This window comes from Episyrphus balteatus, chromosome 1 (assembly GCF_945859705.1).
Source record: "Episyrphus balteatus chromosome 1, idEpiBalt1.1, whole genome shotgun sequence".
In the NCBI taxonomy this organism is placed as follows: Eukaryota; Metazoa; Arthropoda; class Insecta; order Diptera; family Syrphidae; genus Episyrphus; species Episyrphus balteatus.
In genome coordinates, this window is record NC_079134.1 from 4,456,732 (window position 1) to 4,464,718 (window position 7,987).

The window sequence follows — 7,987 nt, forward strand, 5'->3', positions numbered from 1 at the left end:
GATGGATAGCAGAATAGGGCTGTATATAAAACTCACAGCATGAATATACTGTGAATTCTAATATTCAAAGGGAATTTGTTTAAATTCAGACCTTAGAAAAATGTATGCCCGTGGTCAGGCTGATATAATGAAGAAAAAAATAACAAAAATAATAAAAATTATTTAAATTATTTCTATTTTAAGTGGAGCGATTGAATATAATTCAATTTTAAAGTTCAAGTGACCTCAACTCAACATTTGGAGTTGAGGTCACTTGAACTTTAAAATTGAATTATATTCAATCGCTCCACTTAAAATAGAAATAATTTAAATAATTTTTATTATTTTTGTTATTTTTTTCTTCGTTATTATATCAGCCTGACCACGGGCATACATTTTTCTAAGGTCTGAATTTAAACAAATTCCCTTTGAATATTAGAATTCACAGTATATTCATGCTGTGAGTTTTATATAGAGTCGGTAAACATCGACCAAAATAAGGCGTCTTAGTAAGGGTACGACAGATCTAACTGATGAGCCCACTGTCGTACCTGGGCGAAACGCTTTATAAATTTGGAGTTGAGGTCACTTGAACTTTAAAACTGAATTATATTCAATCGCTCCACTTAAAATAGAAATAATTTAAATAATTTTTATTATTTTTGTTATTTTTTTCTTCGTTAAACGATTATTCGATAGCAAAAAATAAAAATTGGTTAAAATCCTTTTGGATTTTATCAATTAATAGAAACTTTGTGTAAATGAGCAAAAATAAAATTATCTACGATAAAAAAGTCTATTGACGATGAAAAAACAATTAGTTTATTCGGCCTAGCGAACGGGAAATTTTCCGAATTCATACGAATAATGCAGGAGGTGTGCTTCCGACTCTCCGATTCATATGGAATCGGACAAATTTCCGCTTCGACGTATACCTCGCTAAGACCCATTATTCGCATTTTTTTTCATCTCCACCTTCCTTCATTATTGGTTTATCTTCTAAGTTAAAATATATTTCCTTCATGGTTAATTCCAAATGCAATTTTTTTATTAATTTGTACAGACATCATTTTATTTTTCTCAATCAGACGAACGGGACCACTGTTTATCATGAATGTGATGATAGCAATCGAGTTAAGGCTTGGCCACACCGGAGGGTACATGCGGTAGCGGTACGGGTAATTGTATGAAAACAATTCCACATCTGAACGTTTATGTGTCTGTTTGGAATTTTTTTCATAAAATTACCCGCACCGCTACCGCATGTACCTCCGGTGTGGCCAAGCCTTTACAGAGAGCAAATCAAAGATGATCATGTTTTCGATTATCGTTTTGATAATAATTACGCAGTGACGCCTAGGAGAACTCAGCTGTCATTTGAAAGGAAATAGGGTGTTTTCATAAACGTCGGAAATCTGCGTCTGTCCAATCGTCTTTCTGCTTTGCTGCATTAATGAACACACCAATTCTGCAGAATGTTTGCAGGCCTGCGTTGGTACAATTTTCAGCAGTCACTGAGTGTTCATAAACGTCAGAAAAAAAATTTTTTAAAAATTACCACAGAATGAGTTTTGTTTAAGCAAAAAAATATTTCTTTTTCAGTCCCCGAAAATATTGTTTTTTATAACACGAAAAATTTGTAAACCGTATTACATTAGGGTGGCTAAAAAAAAATATTTTCTTCTAAAAAAAAATAATAAAAACACCGAGTAGTTCACATTTAAAACAAATTATCTATGGAAAAATATTTTTAATTAGGGTGTTCAAGAAAGTTTTTTTATGCGTTTGAAAAAAAAAAAATGATTTTTAGTGCACAGAAAGTTTGTTAAGTGCGTTTTTGCTATAAAAATATTAAATTCATGCGGAATTAATTAAATTGAATTTGGTTGAATTCCAAGCGTAAATGTTAAATATACCATTTTTCTGAGCCCCCTTATTTCTGAGCTACCCCAATTTTACATTATATTTCATAAACCATGTTTTACAAACTTTCTCTGCAGTGAAAAATAATTTTTTTTGTAATTAATTAAAAAAAAAAAATTTGAACCACCCTAATGGAAATTTTTTTTTCTTCGATAATTTGGTCAAAACAATATCCACGTTGATTTTTTTGGAATTCTTCAAGCAACTGTGGAAGATAACATTTTTTAGAGCCACCCTAATACGAAAAAAAATTTATATAAACTCATTATCTCAAAAAACACGATTTAGAAATTTTCTGTGTCATTAAAATTTAAATTTTTCGAAAAATGCAAAAAGAAAAATTTTTTGCACCACCCTAATTAATATGTTTGCTTTTAATTTTTTTTAACAATATTTACACTGCCGCTCATCTGAATAGGTTCACATTTTAGTTCATTTTACATTTGGCCTGTCTTGGTATTTAATGCAATGGCACATCTTTTTTATGTATGTAACGAGAGAACATCTTTATGCGCTTAGTTTAGGAGAAAAAAAATGTTTTGGGGCCTACCGTTCTTCTCACACGGTAGCTAGACCAAATCTAGTCATAAAATCAAGCATATTTTTTGGCTCATCTGAATAGGTTCAAAAGCAAAAATGTTAATAAATGATGAGTTGCATGGGTCTGTTGGACTCAAAATTGTGTCTGTCAATAAATCTGATTGTGTATAACCTGTAAGGATGAAAACGGGTCGTGAAAAATCTTAAGGCGCGGAAAAAATGTGGAAAATAAAAGAATAATTTGAATTAGACTGAAACCAACAATGCATTGGGACAAAAACAAACACAAGTTAAAATTTAGTAAGCAGTTATTTGCGCAATATCCAAGGGTATAGAAACAACATTAAAAGTCGATGTAACTCAGTCACAACATGGGCCGATAGATGTGCAATGATCAGAATAGCATGACTTCGAGCTAAAAATTAAGCTGAAAACCGGTATAAAATGCAGTTTAACGACGGCAAAACGGGTTGTCAGAAGTGGTAAACATTTGAGGAGAACAAAACCTCGCAAAAATTACCACTTTACAAACCACGAACAGAAACTCACCTCCAATAGTAAAAAAAACTCTGTTTGAAATTGCAGATAAAAAGTTTTGTATGAGGAAATAGCAAATTCGACTTTCACGACAATTTTTTTTTTATTGGAGGTGAGTTTCTGTTCGTGGTTTGTAAAGTGGTAATTTTTGCGAGGTTTTGTTCTCCTCAAATGTTTACCACTTCTGACAACCCGTTTTGCCGTCGTTAAACTGCATTTTATACCGGTTTTCAGCTTAATTTTTAGCTCGAAGTCATGCTATTCTGATCATTGCACATCTATCGGCCCATGTTGTGACTGAGTTACATCGACTTTTAATGTTGTTTCTATACCCTTGGATATTGCGCAAATAACTGCTTACTAAATTTTAACTTGTGTTTGTTTTTGTCCCAATGCATTGTTGGTTTCAGTCTAATTCAAATTATTCTTTTATTTTCCACATTTTTTCCGCGCCTTAAGATTTTTCACGACCCGTTTTCATCCTTACAGGTTATACACAATCAGATTTATTGACAGACACAATTTTGAGTCCAACAGACCCATGCAACTCATCATTTATTAACATTTTTGCTTTTGAACCTATTCAGATGAGCCAAAAAATATGCTTGATTTTATGACTAGATTTGGTCTAGCTACCGTGTGAGAAGAACGGTAGGCCCCAAAACATTTTTTTTCTCCTAAACTAAGCGCATAAAGATGTTCTCTCGTTACATACATAAAAAAGATGTGCCATTGCATTAAATACCAAGACAGGCCAAATGTAAAATGAACTAAAATGTGAACCTATTCAGATGAGCGGCAGTGTACATTTATTAACAAAAAAAAATCGAATCAAGAGTCAAATAAATTTCTTCTTGAGTTCTGCAGCAATAAAATTTTGGCTGCGCAATCTGCCCGATGTTGACGACATACTGACGTTTATGAACAGCAGAACTGCAGTTGGACTAAGTTAGTCCGATCGCAGATCTGACTTTATGAACACGACTAACGCAGGCCTAAGTTAGGCAGACGTTTATGAAAACACCCATAAATTGCGAAGGTAGTGCACGATCGCACATTTTTGAAATATGAATTATTTAATTGTTACATATTTTTTTATTTGACGAGTTTTACAGCCCTATTCTGCTATTCACGTGAATCTCAGATCCGATTCACACATTCGATTCACTTTAATTCTACCTTGCCATTCTGCTATCCATCGGGTAAACTGCATTATCAACCCTGTATTTGACGTCCATGTGAACGTCAACTTAAAAAAAAAAGGCGACGAAGTAGATTGAAAGGTAAAAAAAATTTTTTTGTTTGTGTTTATTTGCATCGAAAAAAATAAAAACAACCGATTTACATGTTAAGAAATATTTAAAAATTTATGAAAAGTGGCATATTGCTTAATTTTAACGATGGTGAATTAATTTTTACAACCAAAAGTGACAGATCCGCAACATTTTTCATGCGGATTGCAAATGTATGGAGCAAGTTCATTCACGTGAATAGTAGAATACCGAACAACATTACCGATATTACCGACGTGAGTTTTGATTCCCTCCAATCAAAAGCAGAATGGCAATTTGTGAATATTTAGAGATTATTCCCCCCGATGGATAGCAGAATAGGGCTTTATCTTTTTATTAAAATTTTTATTGACACCTCATGTTCTTAAAATAATCGATTCAATTTACTATTAAAAAAGCACGCAGTTCCCTAATTATTGGAATACGAAGACGAGCTGAAGCTGAATAAAATAAATATGTACATAAAGTGTTTTAACAGATATTTTAAAATTAAATTGGGCGGGTTCAGAATCATTTGAAACCAAAAAGATAGTCAAGTTATGTAATTTGTATTTAATTTCACTGAATTTCCGTTCAGAAAATGACTGACTTAATACATATTTAGCACTTAACTCTCTGTCCGCACACGGGTGCGAATTTGGAACGAATAACATAAAAAAAATAACAATATTTAAAAAGAGTGGGTGCATAAAAGTCTCTTTATAATGGTGACAATAATTTTTGGAATTGTGAACACAATATTTGAATTCCTCAAATTCAAATTCGCACCCGTGTGCGAATATGTGACCTTAAAAGAGTACACAAAACTTTAGAAAATTTATTGCTCTACAACCTTTATGATGACAGAAAATTACTAAACTATCATACGAATTATTAACGACATAATCCAAAAATTATTATAGTTTTTAAGGTTTAATTATATATAATTATGAATTGTTCACCATTTTGAATATGTACAGCCCTATTCTGATATTCGATTCACGTGAGTCTGAAACTAGAAGCGTTTAAATTGGGGTTAAAATTAAACTTAAACAAATTTTGTTTTTCTTTAGAATTAAAAAAAAAACAGACGGAAACAAAAGTTAGAGGTTTTTCAAAACCAGTTTGACGTGATAAAGAAAGGAAATCTTTCGATTCACATGAATCGAATAGTAGAATAGGGCAGGTAGTTTTACGAAGCTTGAAGTCAAATTTTCTTTCTTTATTTGCTATATATGTATGTACATTATGTATCTAGTTCTAGGTGTTTAAGATTCGAAAAAAATCCGAACTCGAGATAACAGTCAGACCAGATATGATATTTACAAAAACGCACAGGGAAACGTGTTCGGGAGAAGGGATCCGAATCGAAAAATTCCAAGAATATAATTCCTTTTTTGGTTTAATTGTTGTTCCCTTCCTGTTAATAATGATGACAAAAAAGCTCAAAATGTCACTAAACTTTTTGAGCTCTTCTCCCGAACGCGATTCCCCGGAAGTTTTCATTCAGAATCTGGACAAAAACTAAAAAGAAGAAAAAATCGAACATACCAAGTACATCAAATAAGTGCCAGAAGCAGATCGCGCTAAATTTTAGCTGACTTTTTTTCCATTGTTCTCCGAGTGGATACAAAATGTGGAACCGGAAACGAAAATTCTTGAATAAGTTTTAAATCAGTTAAATTTTGAAGAGAATTTTGTATGGGAGCCCGATTTGCGTTCTATGCTTTAGAAAAAAAATTATTTACCAGGCTTCATTACGGTCATTTACGGTAATATTTTTGAGAAATTTGGAAACTATATACTTACATATCAAAACTAGTTTAGGTTTAAAGTTGAATTTTTTCGACCAAGTTTTTAAAATTAAGGGTCAATTTTTCAATAGTCAGATAAACCTCAGATAGAGCTTATTCCTAGGAATAAAAGTTTTTTTTATATTGACATTTATTCTTCTGATAGTCTAACTGACGATTGAAAAATCAGAGCTTACAAATAAAAATTTAACATTTCGAGTTTGTTGTAAAGAAGAAATGTTGACTTAAATAACCTGAAAAACATTACAAAAAAAAAAAAAACAAAAAGTTTTTAAGGTTGTCTTTTTTGCATTTTTTTGTCTTTGCTTTGATTGGTTACCAAAATATTCATTTTCTAAATTTCGTTAAGGAAATCTTGAACGAAACTAAATTTGTTTTGTTTTTGCTTTAAAAATTATTTTCTGATGTTATTTTGTGAATTTTTTTATTTGTATTTTTATTATTCTTACTTTGCTATAATATCCGATGGTATTTTTTTCGTTAACATGTTCGCTGCTGACTTTGGAGACTTAAATATTGTTCATTTCGCTTCAGCAGCGTACTAGGCTTTAGCTCAAAAATTCAAATTGAATTAAGAATAAGCCACTTATTCCAGCTTGTTTTGTTCTAATCATTCTACCATTGAATAATTATTCAATGATTCTACGTCTCATTATACACTCCTGCTCAAATTTAACGCACATCATATTTATTTTACAGAAAATTCCTACTATTACTTTGTCTCACAGTATCGTGGTTATTTTCTCAAATAAGACAGGAGTGATCTTAAATTGAAGGTATGGAGTAAAATGTTTGTGGGGAAGATTTGGAGAGATATGCTGAAGTCTATCTGCCAACCCGCTAACCTTTTAGAGATGAGTCATAAATTTTCATGAAGTAAACTCTGCTACGGAGTTAGTGAGCTCTCCTAGACCTACTTTAAATACCCAAAAATGATATCCTCGAACACCATGCGGTTCCAATCACCCCTAGATTTGGTCCACAGTTCAATCTGATGCACGATAATGCATGCTAGAGTGGTTTGAAAATATCTTCAAGATTAAAATATGCCACCCTTGAATTGACCACACAGATATTCGGATTTGAATTCAATAGAACATGTCTAGGAAATGTTGAAGTGCATTTGCGGCCGAAATCCACCTCCAAGCATTCTTGATCCACAGAAAATTGGAGTGAAAGAAAAGTTACAATAAAACCTTCAAATGTTAATTCGTGAAATGAATAGATGACTCCAAGTTGTCATAAGCGCTAGAGGAGACAATGCCAAGAATTGAATAAAATTATTGGAAAGAACTGTCACGTGCTTCCATTTTTTAAAATTTTTTTTCTTAAAAAACAAAAATTATTTTAATATCAGTTTTCAGACCTTAAATTGCTAAATTTGGTTCATCTTTTTTTTGGTTGATAATACTGTTGCAGTTTAGCATTTTTCTGACTTGCTTAATAATAACCAAACACAAAAAAATACAACAAATAATTTAAAAGCCATTTTAAATAAGATGTAGGGGTATGACTAAAGAAGAAAAAAGTGAGCGTTAATTTTGAGCAGGAGTGTATAACTTAAACAGAAATGTGACTTCTAACACCATTGATAAAATGAAAAAAAAAAAAAAAAATCATCTAACAATAAATGTAATGTTTTGTCACGATTCACAAACAAATATTTCGTGTCATTGTTTAGCTAAATACCTACATTATGAATTAGCAAAAATGCATAATAGTTTTACAAACTATTACACACACAAAATTACCCCTTTTTCCCCCTTTCACTAATTTTAAACCAAAAATAAGAAAACTATTCTGATTCAAATTTTTTAAATGTTATCAATTAAATTCCGCTACAAAAATAAACAAATTGTCAACAACTCAAACCACAATTCAAGAATGTTCACTCATCTAAACCGCTACTGTACCTACACAATC